This window comes from Sminthopsis crassicaudata, chromosome 3, assembly GCF_048593235.1.
Source record: "Sminthopsis crassicaudata isolate SCR6 chromosome 3, ASM4859323v1, whole genome shotgun sequence".
Taxonomy (NCBI): Eukaryota; Metazoa; Chordata; class Mammalia; order Dasyuromorphia; family Dasyuridae; genus Sminthopsis; species Sminthopsis crassicaudata.
In genome coordinates, this window is record NC_133619.1 from 598,137,773 (window position 1) to 598,158,386 (window position 20,614).

The 20,614-nt window shown below is 42.6% G+C and overlaps 1 long non-coding RNA gene across 1 annotated transcript; it reads left to right on the plus strand.

The window, feature by feature from the left end:
* The first annotated feature begins 1,180 nt into the window (after positions 1–1,180).
* Positions 1,181–19,507, plus strand: LOC141564904 (uncharacterized). The gene is made up of 2 exons (XR_012488791.1): positions 1,181–1,983; positions 18,578–19,507. It is a non-coding gene; the product is annotated as an uncharacterized LOC141564904 (long non-coding RNA).
* The last annotated feature ends 1,107 nt before the right edge of the window (positions 19,508–20,614 follow it).

Sequence of the window (20,614 nt, forward strand, 5' to 3'; positions counted from 1 at the left end):
TACAAAACCCAGTACCTGATCCCTTCTTATCTCTTTCCTAGTCCTTTCTAATTTTTCCTCCTGAGAGTCTCATTCAACTAGTGAGGCTGAGTTCCTTAAGATCAAGGTCTGGGAATGTTCTCATTGGGTTTGACATTAAAACCCAACCCCAATTGAAGGCCTTGGGGAGCTCCCAATTAGTGTCCCTCCAATCTAGGGCTTTCGTTCTTTTATCTTGAGTTCTAAAATCTCTTCCTCACTCTGAGCCCTTCCCTATCCACTGAGAAGGCAAGTAATAGAATATTTATACATTGTATTTTTACATGTAAAGTTATACAAAATATATTTCCACATTAGCCACGGAACCAAAAAAAAAAGCATACAAAAAGGCAAGTAAGGAGAAAAGAAATATACTTTAATCTACATTTAGAGTCCATCAGTACTTTCTCTATAGGGAGACAGTATTTTACATCAAACTGTTGTGGATCATTTGTATTCCTCAGAATAGCTAAATCTCTCTGAGCTGTTTATCCCATCACAATATTGTCATTACAGTATACAATGTTATTCTGATTTTGCTCACTTCACTTTGTATCAATTCATATGAGTTTTCCACTTTTTCTGAAATCATCCTGTTGTTCATTTTTTATGGCACAATGGTATTCCATCACAGTCATATACCATAATTTGTTCAGTTGATGGATCTCCCTTCAATGTCTAATTCTTTGCTACTATGAAAAGAACAAATATTTTTGTTCATATAGATCCTTTTCCTTTTTCTTGGTCTCTTTGGGATATAGAACTAGTAGTAGAGTAGTATTTCTGGATCAAAGAGTATGTACAGCTTTATAGCCCTTTGGACCTAGTACCAAATTATTCTTCAGAATGGTTGGACCAGTTCACAACTCCACCAACAGTAAATTAATATCCCTTCTTTTAAATATCCCCTCTAGCATTTGTTATTTTCTTTTTCTGTGATGCTAGCTAATCTGATAGGTGCAAATTGGCACCTGGAGTTGTTTTAATTGCATTTCCCCCTCAATTGTTAATGATTTAGAGCATGTTTTCATATGACTATTGAAAGCTTTTTTTTTCTTCTTTTGAAAACTGCCTGTTCGTATTCTTTGACTACCATTGTAATTATGTCCTTCCAATTAGTACAAACAGTGCACAGCCTGAGTTGCAAGCTCTGTAGGCCAAGCATTGTTTGGGGTTTATATCCTCCGTCAGTGGTAAGGTTCTTAACTTGGCATGTGGGAACTTTTTTTTTTTAAATTGAGTCAGTATATTTCAGTATAATTTCCTTCCTTTGTAATTGTGTATATTTAATGCATTTAAAAACAATATTCTGAAGAAGGATCCTTAAAAGGATAAGCCCATAGAATGAGTCCATATAGTCACCTGCCAGAAACGGCTGGGATTTAATCTCAGCAACTAGTATGGAGATCTTGGGCCTAGAGAAACATGTATAGGGACTAGACTTTTTTCTCAGAGGAGGATGGGAATGTTGGCAGTTCTCAGTTGAAGCTGGGCTTCCTCAGAAGTGGTGAGACATATATTATACCTGGAAGATGCAGAGCATGTGGGATGGAAGGGGGACAATCATTTCAAGCCCCTTGTCTGGGACCTTGGAAGTAGAAAACATATCCCCATTGGGTATCTGAAGAGGGGGTCAGATGCCTTGGGCCCACTATCCCCCAGATCAGTTCTGTCTGCATGGATCCCAGCGCTACTTCACTGAATGCATGTGACTCGTCTGGCCTCTCCATGGGTGCACCAAGACCTGATTGTAGCCTGCAGACTGGATACTGTCCAGGGGCCCCAGCCCCATTCTCTCACACGGAGCTCTTCTCAGAGGCCCCTTCCCTGAATTGGCAGCCAGAGTGAGATAATCCATGTCTGGTGAAGCAGCTGCCCCCAGGGCAGTTCATTAGTCCTCTGGAATTTGCTCCAGCCTGTTCCACTGAGTCAGCAAGAAGCCCAGGCAGCAGTCCTGTCAGCTACGTGAGTTGGGGCATGATACCCCTTCCCTCCCACTTCCCATTTACCTACTCAACAGATTATGTGGGCTCTTTGTGTGCTCTTCCACAACCCTTAGTGGCTTCTGGGTCTATACCCCTTCTGCCTTATGTCCCCAGGTATGTCCTCCTTGTGCTTGTTTTTAACCAGTCACTGCTTTCTGTGCCCAGGGAATTTTTTTCCTTCTGTCTCACATGTGTCTGTGTCTTGTGCACTCTATATCATGATCTGTGGTCCTATGTGCCCTCTATGTGATCTCTTGAGATCCCAAGACATCTTTCAGGACGTCTTTGACTCCTCATCCCTCCACCTCATCTCCTTTCCCTCTATTTGTAGTGGTAAGCAGAATCTGATAATGGTTCTCATATTTGATTTGCTTATTTTGGCTGAGGCAGTTGGGGTTAAGTGACTTGCCCAGGGTCACACAGCTAGGAAGTGTTAAGTGTCTGAGGCCAGATTTGAACTCAGGTTCTCCTGACTTCAGGGCTGGTGCTCTATCCACTGCGTCACCTAGCGGCCTCTGATTCTCATATTTTAGCTCATTCTCTCTGGCCCAGAGCTGATGACCCACATCATTACCATCAGCCCCATCCCCAACTCTAGAATGATCACTTACCATTTTCAACACCACCATATTACCATCATAAATAACAACTTTTTCAATGACCATCACCATAACCATTATAAATGCCTTCAAGCCATCATTATAATAACTACTATCATAATTACTTTCTCCATTGTTCTCCTCTTCTTCTTCATCATCACTATCACTGCCTCCTACTTTACTGAGAATGACACCATTAGCCATGAATTCCTTCTCCCTTTGATCATACCTCAGAAGCTCCTGACATCTTCATTTATTCTCTCCTCCTTTGCTCCTGTCTTAGAGAGGAAGAACTGGTCTTTCCCTTTGCCAAGGCTAGCCTCTCTATCCCATCTCAATCTTATTCCATCTATTAATTCTAGGAGTTCTCTGTCTCTATCTTGCCTTGTCTCTGTGTCTGTCTGTCTGTCTCTGTCTGCTTGTCTGTCTCTTCCATCTCCTGTCTTCATTCTCACCCAGCTACTGACTCCTTGTCACTATGTACAAACAAGTTCAGGGCTCCCATACCCCTTAAAAAGTCTTCCCCTGATATCTCTCCTCTCCACCTCTTTTAAACTCCTAGAAGGAATGCTCACTGTTTCCATTTCTTCAACACATATTCATTTCTTAACTTCTTAAAATATGGCTTCTGACTCTTTTATTCAACTGAAAGTTTCCTCCCAAACTTTTTTTCTTAATTGATAAATCCAATTCTCCTTTCCTGGTCTCATCTTTTTCTATTTTTTCTACATTATTTGACATTGTCGAGCAGCCCTATCTCCACCCTTCCTGCCTCAACTCTATGAAACTGTCCTCTTTTGGTTCTCCTCTCTGATCTGAAACTTTTTATTGTTCTCCTTTGTTGATTTATAGTCCTGATCCAGCTTCCTGGTTCTGGGTATTCCCCCAGTGCTTTCATCTCCTTTCCCTTTATATTCTCATTCTCTCTGTCTCTATCTGTCTCTCTCTCTGTCTCTGTCTGTCTGTCTTTGTCTGTCTTTCTCTTCCTCTCTCTGTCTCTTCTCTTTTTCTCCATCTGTCTCTTTCCTCTCTTGTCATGGCAGATTGTTTTTGAAAAGGCACAGTGCTAGAAGACAGAACCATGTGGGAGAAATAGTTCTCTTGCTTAAGCCTACAATCTGACTAGCTCATTCTTCCACTCAAAAGCCTTCAGGGATTCCTAGTGTTTCTAGGATACAGGACAAATTGCATAGCCTGGCATTTAAGGCCCTTCCCAATTGGAGTTCTGCTAGTTCCAATCCACTTTTCAGTCTTACTCAGTACTTTCTCAACCAAACGGCATCTGCCATCACTAATACCACTATCAAGACTATCAATCTTTATTAATCTCATTGTCCCCAACATCTTTACTCTTGCTCTTTCACAGCATCAGTCCCAGTATCTCTACCATCATCACCCACTTCACCAATACCATCACCATCAGGGTGCAGTGGAAAGTACATTGGCTCCAGAATCAAAGTGCTAGGGTTCAAATCCCATCTCTGATGTTAACTTGGATATGTGACTTATATTAAATAACTTAACTTCTTGCTCAGAATCAAGAGGTCATTGTATACAACAACAGCAAGATTATACAATGATCAATTCTGATGGATGTGGCTCTTTTCAACAGCAAGGTGATTCAGGCCAGTTCCAAAGGTCTTGTGATAGAGAGAGCCATTTGCATTCAGAGAGAGAAGTGTGGGGACTGAGTATAGATAACAACATAGCATTTTCACTCTTTTTGTTGTTGTGTGCTTGCATTTTGCTTTCTTTATCGTTTTTTCCCCCTTTTGATCTGATTTTTCTTGGGCAGCATGATAATTGTGGAAATATATATAGAAGAATTGGACATATTTGACATGTATTGGATTACTTGCCATCTAGGGAAGAGGATGGGAGGAAGGGGGGGAATTTGGAACACAAGGTTTTTGCAGGGGTGTATGTTGAAAAAATATCCATGCATATGTTTTGAAAATAAAAAAAAAGCTTTAATTAAAAAAAATAATTTCCCCAGGCCTCAGTTTCTCCTTCAATAAAATGATAGCCTCTGGGAATACCTCCATCTCTGAATCTATTAATCATTCTATCATCATTGAAGTATAAGCTTAAAAAGTATCTAATACTAACTTGCTAAATTTTACCCTAGACTAAGAGAAGGACTCCAAATGCAGGATGCAGCAACAACTTATGAATTCAGCATTTTATGAGATTTTGTAAGACACGGTCCACAGGGTGTCCCTCTCCTTTCTCCAGCTCATTCTAGTTCTTGAATAGATACATGGCTTGTCTATCATAACTCTCTGTGCAAACAGCTGTCCTTCTGATGGAAAAATGAAACAAAGTAGAAATATACATACTGCAAGTCAGATGGTCAAGAGAACTAGGAACAAGAGACCTTGTGAATGACAGATATGGGGATTGTTTTGCACAGAAGTAGGCAGGAACAGAGAGAGAAACAATGACACAAGGTCAGGAACATGGACAAAAATACAGAAACAAGAACAAAGACTATTCCAATCATGAGAAATTGGCAGGGGTTTGGGCTGGGGGTGGGGTGGGACGCAGCTAGTGACATAAGAATGGGCAGGTTCCATTTTAGAAGAGGTAAGGTGTCTGTAGCCTTTAGCCTTTGTTTTTCCTCATGGAGGTAAGTAAATCCAAGAGTAGCCAGATAAAAAGTACCCCTGGACTGTTTCAGTATCTCTGATAGAATTTAATCTTTTTGTCAAGGGGGGATAAAAGTGTTGTCAGCAGAGATTCAAGATTCCTATTCAAGATGCCCTAAATTGAATGTTGTTGGGCAAATGGGGCAGAGAGTGAGTTATCTGAGATGGGGGATCCATATCTTCAGGTGACACTTAGAAGTTGATTTTTTGATCTCTAGTTTTATAGGAACCTACTTATTAGAACAGAGGAGTTCTCAAAGAAATTTCAGCCTACCCTATTTCACGGAGGAAGATTGATGTCCTCTACACCCAGGATAGCCTTTATTCTGGAAATGAGGATCATTATTTGGGGATCCTATGAAAAGTTTCTTCACTTCCTCTGCTCCTCTTATTGTCATCACCATGAAAGAGCCCTGAATGTCCAAGAACCAGGCTCATTTAATTTCTGCCTCTGTGATCTTGGATAGGTTGCTTTAAGTTTGAGTACCAAGGGATTAGAACACGGACATTGTAATCATTGTAAATTGTAAATGATCACAGGGAGAGTGGTGAGCTATAATGGGTAGTTATAATCTCCATTCTAGGATTATAGGTCCAGAAGTGGAAGAGACCTTGGAAATCATCTGGTTCAGTGTCTACTTTTTACAGATAAGGAAATAGAAGCTTAGTTCTCAAACTTCTCAGCACTTTTATACTATTAAAATTATTAAGGATCTGTTCAAAGAGTTTTTGTTTATGTGGATTATATTTATAGATGTTAACCAGGGGTTCTCAAACTACGGCCCTCGGGCTAGATGCGGCTGCTGAGGATGTTTTATGCGGCCCACCCAGTTATGGCAAATGGGCTTTTGTTTTTACTATAGTCCGGCCCTCCCACAGTCTGAGGGACAGTGAACTGGCCCCCTATTTAAAAAGTTTGAGGAACACTGAATTGTTTACCATCTTAGAAATAAAAACTAATTTTGAAATTATAGATACTCTGAAAGGATTTCAGAGACCCTCCAGGATTCTCTGGACTACACTTTGAGAGCCACTGTTCTAGGCAAAATCTTTTCAATAACCTGGAGGGAGGCAGAATTGGCAGGTTTATGAGGTTTGCAGATGACATTTGGCAGGACTTAGAGAATAGAAATGGGATCCCCAAAGATTATGATAAGCTAGGATAACAGGCCAAATCTAATAAGATGAACCTGAAAAGGGAAACAGATGAAGCCCTACACTTGGACTCAAAATTCAAAGCTTGCAAGGTACCAGATGGGGAAAGATGAAGACAGACAGTAGCTTGTGATAAAAAACCTGGGGTTTTTAGAGGATGTCAAGTTTAATGTGAGTCAACAGGATAATGGCCACTAGGAAATGTAATGCAATATTAAGTTAAGAGAGTCATGATAATAATGGCATAATAATACAATTTTACAGCACTTTAACATTTGCAAAATTTTTTTCTCATATTATCTTATTTTAATTTCATACCAGCCCCATGAAAGTAGAAAATAAGCATTTATTTATTAAGCCCCTACTATGTGCCAAATACTGTGCTAAGAGCTTCAAATTACTGTCTTATTTTATCCTCAAAAGAACACTGGGAGGTAGATGATATTAATATCACTATTTTACAGATGAAATAATGAAGGCAAATAGAGGTTAATTGACTAGCCCAGACTAGCACAAGTGAATGTCTGACTCTGGATTTGAACTCTGGTCTTCTTGTATGCTAGATGCTCTATCCACTGTGCAATCTAGCTGCTTTTCAAGTTTTACAAATATTATCTTCAGTTATAACTGGATAAGTGGTGTCAAAATCAGATAGGGACCATTCAGTTATATATTGAGTGGGAAAACATTAACATTACCATTTTCTATTTATTTTTAAAATTAATTTTATTACATATTTCCCAACTATAATTTAATCTGGTTTGGACCATACATAGTAGTGTTGTCATTGGACGTGATCTAGCCCCTGGTGATCTCCATCTATGTGATGGAGAAGTGACCTTGAAGTGAAGGTGACCAGAGATCAAATCCTATCTTTGATACATATTGGCTGTGTGATTCTGGACCAGTCACTTTAGCCCCACGTTTCAGAGAAGTCTCTAAGAATTAGAGACCTGGTAGACTCCAAATCCAGAGCCACCTTTCATGGAGTCTTCTGTTCTAATCAGGCTATAACTGGAATGCCATGAGCAATTCTTGGGGCCACATTAAAGACAGTGGAAATGTGTCCTCAGAAGAATGACCCAGGGGCAGGTAGGTGGTGCAGTGGTTAGAGTACTAGTCCTGAAGTCAGGAGGACCTGAGTTCAAATTTGACCTCAGACACTTAACACTTCCTAGCTGAGTGACCCTGGCAAGTCAGTTATCCCCAATTGCCTCAGGGAAAAAAAAATTCCCAGAAGAAAGGCCCAGACAAGCAGTGGGTCTGCAGACCATGGTATAAGAGGATTAAGTGAATGACCAGGGCATATTTATCTTGAAGAAGAGAAGATTCAGGGGCATGAAAGGGGTGCTGGCTGCCACCATATATTTGAAGGGCTCCCACAGGGAAAAAGGATTAGACTTGTTTTGTTTAGCTCTAGACTGTAATGAGGACCAATAGGTGGAAGCTGCTGAGAGGCAGATTTCAGCTGATTATATTAAAATACTCGATAACAATGAAAGCTGTCCCAAAGTGAAGTGTTGTCTGAGGAGCTGAGGAGTTCCCAATCAGTGGAAGTCTTCCAAGATGAGACTGGATGCTTTTGTCAAGGTGTTCATAGAGAAGATTCTTCTCAGGTTAGGTTGGATTGCTTCTGAATTCTCTTTCATCTCTCTCCTTTTTGGGAACCTGGATTGTTCACTATCCTCTTTCAGCTCTGGATCTCCAGAATTGGGTCAGGCTGCGGGCTATGACAGTCCAGAGAGCTCACGAGGGCTATGGAAGCTGATGGAAGGGTTGGGAAGCAAGAGATGGGGCTGAGGGAACTAGAGCTGAGGAGGGGACCACATAAGGGTTAGAAAAGGAAAGAAGTTGGGTGGAAGGTCAGGAAAGGATCCTGGTTTAAAAAAGCAAGAAAGAGGACTAAGAAAGGTCCAATGGTTAGGACTGGGTAGGGACAGAGTCCTGGATCCCAGGGGTTACCTGGGGCCACCCCAGGAACCCTCCCTTGTCCCGTCCCTCTAAAGCTCATTAGTTGAGTCTGTCTCTGTGAGTCAGTGTGCTGGTGCCCAGGCTTCTCAGCCTCTGCCAAGTCTGTCCAGAGAGGGAGGGTTGGGGCCTGAGGCCTGAGCTGGGAAGCAGCCAGGCGGGTGCATTAAAGGTGCTGAGACCCAGGGCTAGTGGTGTGGAACAATTTAATAAGAGACTAAATAGGGCCCCAAGATTTCAGGACCCTAAGCAGTACCTACAGCTTATCTCTGTTGCCTAGATAGTCCCCTAGGCAGGAGAGAAAGAAAGGGAAATAGGGACATTCAAGGGTGTCTAAGTCCCCAAAGATAACAAAGTGGAAGGCATGAGAACTGGGAGTGACCTGAGGAGCCAGGAATTGGGATTCTTTCATTGATAAGATGATAAGATCTTGGGATGAATAGAGAGAATGTAAAGATGAAAGGAAGACCCCATCATGGGAGAGATCAAAGGGGAAAAATTGAAGTCCTGAGTGGGTGGGCTATCCGACCAATGAGGTTTTGTCTGTAGATTCTCGAGTATCAGTTGTATCCCAGGAGAAGTTTGAACTCATAACAGCATTTATTGAATAAGAAGTCTTTACAATTCAATTCAGTTCAGTTAGATTCTACAAGCATTTATTAATCTGCTGATAGCAAAAAAAAAAAAAAAAAAGCCCTAAGGCTAAGCTTTATGAAGATCATAAAAAAAAACAGTCCCTGCCTTCAATGAGCTTACAGAAAATGGATAAATAAATACAAAATACCATGGGGTTGAGGGAGGAAGTGCAAAAAACTGAGGATGATCAGGCCTCATTTAAGAAGGGGCCCTTGAGATGAGGCCAGAAGAAATCTAAAAGTTTTAAGAAAAAGAAGTAAAGTAAAAAGGGAAAGGATTTTAGGTATGGGGTAAAGTATGTGCAAAGGTTCATAGATGAAAGATGGAATACTGTATATGGAAAATTGAAAATAGAATTTTTTTTCCCTTTTGGGATTGAGAGTCGTTGAGGGAAAATAATAGGCTTAGAAAGATAGGCTAGAAGCTGATAATGAAGGACTTTAAAGTTCAAACAGAGGAGTTTATAGTTTATTCTAGAGGAAACAGGGAGCCACAGATTGTCCTTGGGTAGAGAAGAGACAAAATCAGTCACGTGCATTAGAGATAAAAATTTGGTATCTGTGTTGAAGATGAATTGGAGAGGGGAGAGGTTGGAAAGAAGGGACTAATTAGGAGAATATTGAATAATCTAGTTGAGAAATTAGGGGCTGGAACTAGGGTAGAAACTTATCTGAGTAGAGAGAAGGGATATCTTATGAGAAGTGTTATGGAGATAGTATCAATAAGTCTTGGAAGTGGGTATGGGGATTGGGATGGGGAGTAAGAGAGAGTGAAGAGTTAAGGATGACTGCAAGGTTGTGAACCTGGGTTAGTGGAAGTTTAGTGATAGTTTTGATAGAAATATAGAAATTAGAGAGAGAAGTAAATTTAGAAGGAAGATCTCCATTTAGATGGAGATGTCCTATAGACAACTGGGGATTCATCACTGACGCTCAGGAGAGATCCAAAGGCTGGGTCTGTAGATTTGGGAATTATCTACATAGATATTATAAGTGAGCCCATAGGAGTGGATGAGATTATGAAAGGGGGGAGAGACAGACAGAGAGAGACAAAAAAAGGTAGAGAAGAAGCAGAGGCAGAGGAGGCAGGAGAAGCAGAAGCAGAAGAAGAAGCAGAAGCAGAAGAAGAAGCAGAAGCAGAAGAAGAAGCAGAAGCAGAAGAAGAAGCAGAAGCAGAAGAAGAAGAAGAAGAAGAAGAAGAAGAAGAAGCAGAAGAAGAAGAAGAAGCAGAAGAAGCAGAAGAAGCAGAAGAAGAAGAAGAAGCAGAAGAAGAAGAAGAAGCAGAAGAAGAAGCAGAAGCAGAAGAAGAAGCAGAAGCAGAAGCAGAAGCAGAAGCAGAAGCAGAAGCAGAAGCAGAAGAAGAAGAAGAAGCAGAAGAAGAAGAAGAAGCAGAAGAAGAAGAAGAAGCAGAAGAAGAAGAAGCAGCAGCAGCAGCAGCAGAAGAAGAAGAAGAAGAAGAAGCAGCAGCAGCAGCAGCAGAAGAAGAAGAAGAAGAAGAAGCAGCAGCAGCAGCAGCAGCAGCAGCAGAAGAAGAAGAAGAAGAAGAAGAAGAAGAAGAAGAAGAAGAAGAAGAAGAAGAAGCAGCAGCAGCAGCAGAAGAAGAAGAAGAAGAAGAAGAAGAAGCAGCAGCAGCAGCAGCAGAAGAAGAAGAAGAAGAAGAAGAAGCAGCAGCAGCAGCAGCAGCAGAAGAAGAAGAAGAAGAAGAAGAAGAAGAAGAAGAAGAAGAAGAAGCAGCAGCAGCAGCAGCAGAAGAAGAAGAAGAAGAAGAAGAAGAAGAAGAAGAAGAAGAAGAAGAAGAAGAAGAAGAAGAAGAAGAAGAAGCAGCAGAAGAAGAAGAAGAAGAAGAAGCAGCAGCAGCAGCAGCAGAAGAAGAAGAAGAAGCAGAAGAAGAAGAAGAAGAAGAAGAAGAAGAAGAAGAAGCAGCAGCAGCAGCAGAAGAAGCAGCAGCAGCAGCAGAAGAAGCAGCAGCAGCAGAAGAAGAAGCAGCAGCAGCAGAAGAAGAAGAAGCAGCAGAAGAAGAAGAAGAAGAAGAAGAAGAAGAAGCAGCAGCAGAAGAAGAAGAAGAAGAAGAAGAAGCAGCAGCAGAAGAAGAAGAAGAAGCAGCAGCAGAAGAAGAAGAAGCAGCAGCAGAAGAAGAAGAAGAAGAAGAAGAAGCAGCAGAAGCAGAAGAAGAAGAAGAAGAAGAAGAAGAAGAAGAAGAAGAAGAAGAAGAAGAAGAAGAAGAAGAAGAAGAAGAAGAAGAAGCAGCAGCAGCAGCAGAAGAAGAAGCAGCAGCAGCAGCAGAAGAAGCAGCAGCAGCAGAAGAAGAAGCAGCAGCAGCAGCAGAAGAAGCAGCAGCAGCAGCAGAAGAAGCAGCAGCAGCAGAAGAAGAAGCAGCAGCAGCAGAAGAAGAAGAAGCAGAAGAAGAAGAAGAAGCAGCAGCAGAAGAAGAAGAAGAAGAAGAAGAAGAAGAAGAAGAAGAAGAAGAAGAAGAAGAAGAAGCAGAAGCAGCAGCAGCAGCAGAAGAAGAAGAAGAAGAAGAAGCAGAAGCAGCAGCAGCAGCAGAAGAAGAAGAAGAAGAAGAAGCAGAAGCAGCAGCAGCAGCAGAAGAAGAAGAAGAAGAAGAAGCAGAAGCAGCAGCAGCAGCAGAAGAAGAAGAAGAAGAAGAAGCAGAAGCAGCAGCAGCAGCAGAAGAAGAAGAAGAAGAAGAAGCAGAAGCAGCAGCAGCAGCAGCAGAAGAAGAAGAAGAAGAAGAAGAAGGAGAAGGAAAGAAGAAGAAGGAGAAGGAAAGAAGAAGAAGGAGAAGGGAAGAAGAAGGAGAAGGAAAAGGAGAAAAGAGAAGGGAGGAAAAGAGGGAGATAAAAAGAGAAAGAGAGAGGGAGGGAGAAGGGGAAGAGAGAGAGAGAGAGAGAGAGAAAACACGAACACCTAGGACAGAGCACTGGGATATAGTTACATCTAGGAACCATGTTCCAGCAAAAAATATTCCAGCAAAGGACCCTGAGAAATGTTGATCAGACAGGGGAGAACCAAGAGAAAAAATAGTCACTAAAATCCATGGAAGAGAGAGCAATCAGAGGTGACAGTTAGCACTGTCAAACATTGCAGAAAAGTCCAGAGGGATGGAGATTGAAAAATGTCCTTTGAATCTGGAATGAGGAGATAATTGGGAATCTCTGAGAGAGCAGTTTCTGTTGAGGGAGATTATAATGGAATGAGATATGTGGGGAACAAAGATGCAGATGTGGAAATTTGCCTAAGAAAAGAGAAGAGATAGAGGAAGATATCTTGAAGGGATAGCAGGGCAAGTAAATTATTTTAGGGATGGGGAGATATGGGTACATTTGATGATTATAGGGAAAGGGCTAGTAGATAGAGATTAAAGATGAAGTGTGGGGATGATTAATAAGTCAAGCTCCTGGAGGCATAGGTTTTGGTGAGAAGGACAACCTCTTTCTACAGAACAGGAGTAATGGAACAGAGAATGAGGGTTGGTTGGGATTTATAAAAGACAGTCGAGATATAAAATTGAGGAGAAGAGGGAGCTGGTAGATAGCCCCTATATTCCCATAAAATATAAAGCTCTGTTCTCTGCTGAAAGGGAAAGAGAAAAGATTGGTATATGGAGCAGGAACATCCATCTCTCATCCAGAGCAACTCAACACTTAAAGAATTCTGCAGAAGTCTTATGGACTCTTTCATGCCCTTCTTTCCCAAGATTGAGTATGAGAATGACCTGTTGGTTTTTTCAGGTGCCATTTTTAATCTAGAAATACCTCTTGACTTCTAGAAGTAGGAACTGGAGGTCAAACATGGATGCTGAATTTTAGATCTGCCAGTTTGACACCTTTGGTTACATCTGAATCACTGCGATTGGCCAGTGGGAGAATGGGTTTGGATTTTCTATGGACGGTACTTTCATAAACTCTTATCTTGAGAGGGACCTCACTCGTTAAATCCTTACTCATTATTCCTAAAGGAGAATATGACTTGATAACATCCTTGACAAATGATCATCCAGACTTTCCTTGAACTTTAAGAACAACCTGAGATGGCTCATTCCATTTGGAGGCAGCGTTGGTTGTTAGAAAGGTTTTCCTTATATGGAACCAAAATCTATTTCTGCCATTCCTTCTGTCTTCCCTCCTCACCACTCCCTATGCCTTCTTGCTCTGATTTTGCCTTATGAAGCCAAGATGAACAGATTTAATAAGCATTTTCCATTTGACAGCCCTTCAAGTACTTGATTTTATTTGCCAAGAATCTTCTCTTTTTTAATTATGACTCAAAATTCACCCTGTTCCTTTCAGTTTTTTTCTCATTTCAGTCCTGCCCAAGGACTGAGTCAAAGAGCCATTTGTGCATCAGTGTTCTTCTGGGGGACTTTCTGAAGGAACTCAGGAACTGAAGTCCCTAGACCAACATTGTAGATCTGCTTCCTGGGGGTTCCTAGTTCCCAAGGTCTTAGCCTGCTTTCTGGGCTAGATTTTTATTAGAGAAATGAAAAGGGAGGATGGGGTTCAGCAGTGGTGTTCAGTAGTGATTTAGGGTCTGATGATGGGGGATGGGGAGGAAACTCTGGAAGAAGGCACATTTCTACTTACAAGTTCCCCCAAAGTCCTCAAGAACACGCCAGAACCAGTCCTAGCCTGGTTGGGTTGCCTTGGGCTCTGTGACTCTGCACTTTCTAAGGCCACCTGTGTTGGGAAGCCTTCTAGGCTGGGTTGGGCTGAGCTGGGCCAAGTTACAACATGCGAGAGCTCGGTTACCTGGTCCCACCCCACGGGATGTAGTCCCCTCCCATTCTCCCAGAGCATTCGGGTGCTTAGGGCCATTACAGCAGAGAAACAGGTTTGACTCTGCCAAGTTCTCCCAGCCCATCTATTTCAGAATCCATGTGTGTGTGTGTGTGTGTGTGTGTGTGTGTGTGTGTGTGTGCATGCACATGAGAGCGAGCTTATATTTATGTTCTTCCCAACAGACCCCTTCTCTTTCATTTGCACCTCTCTGAGGAGAGATCACTGAGTCCAATATCTTCATCTAATGGATGAAACTTTAGCCACTTGCTGAGAGTCACACATGCTCAGAGGTGAGATCTGAACCCAAGATCTCAAGATTCCAGTTTCAGCCTCTGGCAGAAGGACACTGCTTCTCCAATTGCCAATTCTAAGCATAAAATTCATTTTGGGATCTTAATTCCCTATTTATCTGGGAGATCCCCCAGGACTCAAAGTAGCTTGATTCTAAACTTCAAACCTCTCCCATATCTTATAACCAGGTCTGTGTGTGCATCAAGTATGTTCTGGATAAATGTTTGTGGAATCAAAGAGCCGATGAATGAGTCTGGGTAGAACTGGGTGGTCTGTGGATCCCTATATAAAAGGTGGTTGCACATAAGTGGGTCTATTTTGGGGAGTGGGTAGGAATCAGACCTGTGATTTCATGGGTGTGAGGAATGCCCTGTGAGAGACTCCTCCTCTAGATCTCTGCCCTTGGGAAATTGTCCAGGACTAAACAATCAGTTTGTATCTGAGTCAAGACCCGAATGCAGGCTCTCCATCTATTACCTTCCTTCTCCTTTTGTGGGTCTGTATGTGTAAGTGTATTTTTGGTGCTTCTGGATAGATTGAAGGTATAGAATGCATGTGTATGCAACACAGCACCCAGTCCAGAGTAACCAAGAAGAGGGAAGCTGGGGGTTTTTGGGTCCTCAAATGCCCCCATTCTATTCCTGGGAAAGGGGTAGAGCTAGCTCAGTTCAGTCAGAGGGACTCTCCTCCCCCTCCTCTTGGCCTGCAGGGATCATCAGCAGTGGGTCACATGCTGGGGGGCTGTGCATCAAAGATGTTCAGTGACCTGGAAAGGAGGATTGGGGAAAAGGAGGGGGCCCAAAGCTGCTTATCATTTCCCCCCAGAATATTAGGCCTCTTAATCACTTCTTAAAGGGCCAGTGAGCCCTATTAGCTCTGTCTGAGAACAGTCTTGGGGCCAGAGGATGAGCTGAATTGTAGACTGACTGAGTCTCTCTCCTGCTTTCCTTATACCACTCTCATCCCAATGGGGACCTGTTCAACTAAAGGTGTATGTGTATTTGGGGGCAATTGGAGAGCATTCTTCAGGGAGAAGCCAGTCTGCCCCCTTTGCCATAGATTGATAACTGGATAGCTCTTGCCCTATTTAGGGGTCTTTAGGAATCAATTAAAAAGTGCTCTGACTCTGAGACTTCCAAGATTTAGGATATGAAGCAGTGTTGGTGGAATGGAACTTTGTATTTGGGAGCCAGAAAATCTTGGGTTTGAGTCCTCCCTCTGGCCCATAATGACCCTGTGACGCTGGTGTAGATCATTTAACTTCTCCAAGTCCTAGGCAACTCTAAGGCTATTCCATTGCAAAGAAGATGCTGACCTGAATTGCTGGAGGAGTTTCTTCACCTGGGAGTTCTTACAAGTCCAATCCTTTTCTCTGTGTTGATAGGAATAGGGTAGCAGTAGTTGGGATCTGGTCTTGTCCAGATATATATTTGGATATAAAAACATCATTCTTCATCTGATTTAAATACCCATGCCTTGTTCTCTGTTCCTGCATCCTGCCCCAATTCCAGTTTCCAATTTCTTATTCATCTGCCCAGGCTCTGTTACTTCCCTTCAAATTCCTCATCAAGCTATCCCTTTTGCTATTGGGGTGTGTGAGGGAGGGAGGGTATCTGGGGTACCAGGTATTGTAGGGAATCTGGCTTCCTCCATCAACCCTGTCTTTGGAGTGTCTTGGAATATATAATGCCATCCAGTCTAACAGCTAATAGAGGAAAAAAAATGCTTTACAGAGCCACACAATGAAACATCTGGGCTAGGGCCCAGGTGTCCTGAATCCCAGATCAGCTTTCTTTCACTGCATCTTAGGGACATCCAGGTCCCTGCTCCCTGAGGTCTCCCTCCTAGAGACCTGTCACCTCTAGGCTCTTTGAAGGGGAGTGAAATCCAATGATCAGATGGCATGTGTAAAGCCTGGGGGCAGGGGGAAGAGAGTACCCCCAAGAAGAAGCTCATCACCTGAAGCCTGGACAGGGAACCCAGTGACTGACCACTTAGACTAGGCCAGGGGAGCAGCATCCCCAGAAACAGATATATGGCGACCAGGTCTCCACACCTCAACCAATGATATCCGGAGCTGATCTTAGGTAAGAAAAACAGCAAGGATGGCTAAAGGCAAAGGAACAGGTGGCTGAGGGCTAAAGGCAATGCAGAGCCCATCCCCCACCTGTTTGGGGGCCTCCCTAGAGGCAGCTCCTTCTTCCTCCTCCTCTAGCCCAGTGGAGCTGGGCTGGGCTGGGCTGGGCTGGGTTGGGTTGGGAAGTGGAAAGCAATTCCCTCAAAAGAATCTTCAATTCCGGCTCACCCTGGGTTTGGCTCAGTAGGGCCAGGAAATCCGCCTTCTTCTCCTTGAAGCCGAGCCTGGGTGGGCTGGGGATGGAGGGCACAGTGGGAGAGGGGGGCAGCTGGCACCAGCTCCTGGGTCAGGGTGGGGGCTTGCACTGGGCCTGCAACGTGACCACACTGGATGGGGGAATGGGGGCCGGGGCTTTGCTAGGCCAGGGACAATGCAGCCTCTGTCCCAGGCCTGCTGATTAGCAATCATGTCAGCTGAGAGGGGATGCTGGCCAAATGCTCCAACAGACTCTGCTGATGGGGCCAGACTAGTAGGCAGGGAGGGAGAAAGAGATGGACCTCTCCGGGTTCCCTAACAACACAGGAATCCTGGGCCATCTCCTCCTCCACTCCCATCACAAACTCTATCCCCAGTCACAAACTTGAGGGTTTATTGGTGTTGGAGGCAACACAGGAGAGCTGGCTCTGAGATCCAGCTCCACATTAATTAGCTGGGTGATCTTAGGCAAGCCGCTCCACCCTTGGTGGAACACAGCTTCCTCACCTGCAAAATCAAGGGCTAGACAAGATAACCTCGGGTCATTTCTAGCATTCTGAAGTGGTTAATGAACAGATTAGCCTCTAAATGCCTGTATCCTATGTGAAACATATTTTCCTTATTACCAGTAAGTGAGGCTGGGGTCTGTAGATAAAAGGGAAGATGGTCCTAAGGGAGAATCTGTATGGATGAAGGTGGGATGACAGGGGCTTTGCTTCTGGGTGCTAACAGCATTTGGGGAGGGGGCTTTAGTTAACAGAGAAACAGAGGAACTTAACATCTAGCTAGTGAGAATGTTTGCTTCCACTTGGCAGACTGGGGTGACTGCCTTCTCTCCCTAGCTCTTGCTTTCCCCAACCCCTGAATCATTGCTTCCTAAGCAGGGTCTTTGTCTCCCCCATTCCCCATCAATGCCTCCAAGTGAGGACATGTTTTATAACCTTCCCAAATTTGCAGCCTGGATACATTCTATGAACCTCACTTTTCCTCATCCCACTTAATCCATTGTTGTTTTCACCTCCTCTTAGAACTAGCTGCCAGAGGGATTTTCCTGAAGAGCAGGTCTGACCATATCATCTCCTTATTTAATAAACTCTAGTAGCTACCTAGTAACCCACTTCTTCCTTGATGGAAATGGACCATTCTGCTGACCTCCCCCTACTTTTCTGGGGCCTCTGTGGTTCTAGCCCCATCTTGGCTCTGCTTGCAGAGGTGCTGGTAATCTTTCAGTGTACCACTACACAGATTTGCATCATGGGAGTTTGTATAATTTGCATGACACTTCTAGGATAATTATCTTATCATAATCATAATATTATAATTATAATAATTATCATTCACTCTTCTGTTTGGCACCTAAGCCCTTTCTGACCTAGCTACAACCTCCCTTTCCAGATTGAGTGTGCATTACTCCCTTTTGCATATTCTATATTCCAGCCAAACTGACTTTTATGCTGTTCCTTATGCATGACACTTCATCTCCTATTGCCAAGCTTTTGCATCAGCCGAGGTGGATGCCAGGAATGCACACCCTCCTTCTTCATCTTCGCTTTAAGACATAGCTCAAGCTCCACTTTCTACATGAAGTCTTTTCTGATCTCTCCAGCTCCTAGGACTCTCCTTCCCTTCCAGAATTATTTTGTATTTAGTTTGTTAGAGGCAGTATTATGTAGTAGATCGGGAACTGGTCTTGGAGCTGAGCTGGGAAGACAACATGTAAGTCCTGCCTCAGTCACAGACTGATAGTGTGACTCTGACCACTTAGCTTCTTGGTACTTTAGGCAGTCCTTAGTCTATATATTATAGAGAAAGTGACCACCTGCATGGATAGAAGGAGTTTCCTTCTCTGGGAATCCCCTGTATAAACAAAGCTACTTCTTATTCCTATTCTCCACTTATTTTGTATGTCTTTTATATAGATTCATAGGTTTATAAATTTAGAACTGGGAGGAACTTTGTTATTGTTAATCCTTTAAGTCATGTCCAACTCTTTGTGGCCCCATTTGCAGTTTTCTGGGCAAAGACACTGGAGTTGTTTGCCATTTCCTTCTCCATCTCATTTTACAGATGGGAGAAACTGAGGTAAACAGGGTGAGGTGACTTGCTCAAGGTCATAAATCTAAAAAGTGGTTGAAGTCAGATTTGAACTTTAGTCTTCCTTACTTCAGGTCATGCATTCTCTCTGCTGGATCAGCTGATGGTCATTGTCTCCAACCCCCTCAATTTATAGATGAAGAAACTGAAGAGGACCAAGTCTTCATTAAGCATCTATTAAGTGCCTGAAAGCTTGACAAACATCTCTTTTGCTCTTCACAACAATCCTGGGAATTAAGTGCTGTTATTATCCCCATTTCGAGAGTTGAGAAACTGAGGCAGGAAGAGATGACTTTCCCTGGCAATAATATCACTTTCTTAGGGACCCACATGAACAAAAATATTTGTGGCAGCTTTTTGTAGTGACAAGAAACTGGAAACTGAATGGACGCCCATCAGCTGGGAAATGGCTGAATAAGTTATGATATATGAATGCTATGGAATATTATTGTTCTATAAGAAACAATCAGCAGGATGATTTCAGAGAGGCTTAGAGAGACTTCTATGAATTGATGCTGAGTGAAGTGAGTAGGAGCAGGAGATCATTGTACACGGCAACAAGAAGATTATATGGTGATCAATTCTGATGGACGAAGCTCTCTTCAGCAATGAGATGATTCAGAGCAATTCCAATGATCTTGCAGAAGAGAGCCATCTGTACCCAGAGAGAGAGTACTATAGGAACTGAGTGTGGTTCACAGCATAGCATTTTCATTCTTTTTGTTATTGTTTGCTTTCATTTTATTTTCTTTCTCATTTTTTTCTTGTTTGATTCAATTTTTCTTGTGCAACAAGATAATTGTATAAATGTGTATGCATATATTGGATTCAATAAATATTTCTACCAAGTTTAACATATACTAGACTACTTGCCATCTAGGGGAGGGGATGTAGGAAGGGAGAGAAATTGGAAAAAGAAGGTTTTGCAAGAGTTAATGTTGAAAAATTATCCATGTATATGTTTTGAAAATAAAAAGCTTTAATAAAAATAATTAAAAAAACCACTTTCCTGATTACCTTTTTATGGCTCTTCAGAGTCCTATATTTAAAATCAAATTTTCCATTCAGTACTGGTCTTTTCATCACAAATGTGTGAAAATACTCTATTTCATTGAATGACCACCTTTTCCTCTGAAGAATTAAACTCAGTTTTGCTGGGTAGCCCCTATCTCAATGAGGGGCTTAGTCACTGAAACATCTTCTTTTTTGCCATATCACACTCAAAGACATAGCACCCTTCTAGACAGCTTACAATCCACCTTTCCAGGAATCTAGCTCTTCAACATTTTTCAAATATATCCCCTCCTTTCTATCACCTTTGCTACCATTCTTGTGCAGACCCCTATCATCACTTAGCTGCACCAACTATTCTTTTTTTTTTTTTTTTTTTTTGAGGCTGGGGTTAAGTGACTTGCCCAGGGTCACACAGCTAGGAATGTTAAGTGTGAGAGCAGATTTAAACTTGGGTCCTCCTGAATTCAGGGCTGGTGCTCTATCCACTGTGCCACCTAGCTGCCCCCTGCACCAACTATTCTTACCAGCAGCTTCCTCCTAGAAGATCTTCCACCTTTCTTGCTCCAATTAATCTTTTATACCCAACTACCACACTCAATGTCCTCTTATACAAGTCTGGTTGTGTCCCTCTGCTTTAAACTTTGCATAGAAATTTGCCTATTGAATAAAATGAAAATTCTTCTGGCTAGAATTCAAAGTTTTCCTATCAATTCAGTAAGCATTTGTTAAGAGTCTGTGTCATGACAGATACAGAACCTGCCCCATGTGAGGAAGTCCCATCCCATCTTTCTAGATTTACTGTACACTCTTATCTTCCCTACACTCAGAGTTCTGGGTAGCTCTAACCTGTGCATCATACTCCCACTTGTGGGTTTTTGTTCACACTGGTCCCCTGTGCCTTGAAATGCCCCACCTACTTCTGTTTATTAAATTCCTACTCATCCTTTGAAGCCAAACTTCAGTGCTACTTCCTCCAGTTTGTTAGAGGCAGCATTATGTAGTAGATAGGGAACTGGTCTTGGAGCTGAGCTGGGAAGACAACATGTAAGTCCTGCCTCAGTCACAGACTGATAGTGTGACTCTGACCACTTAGCTTC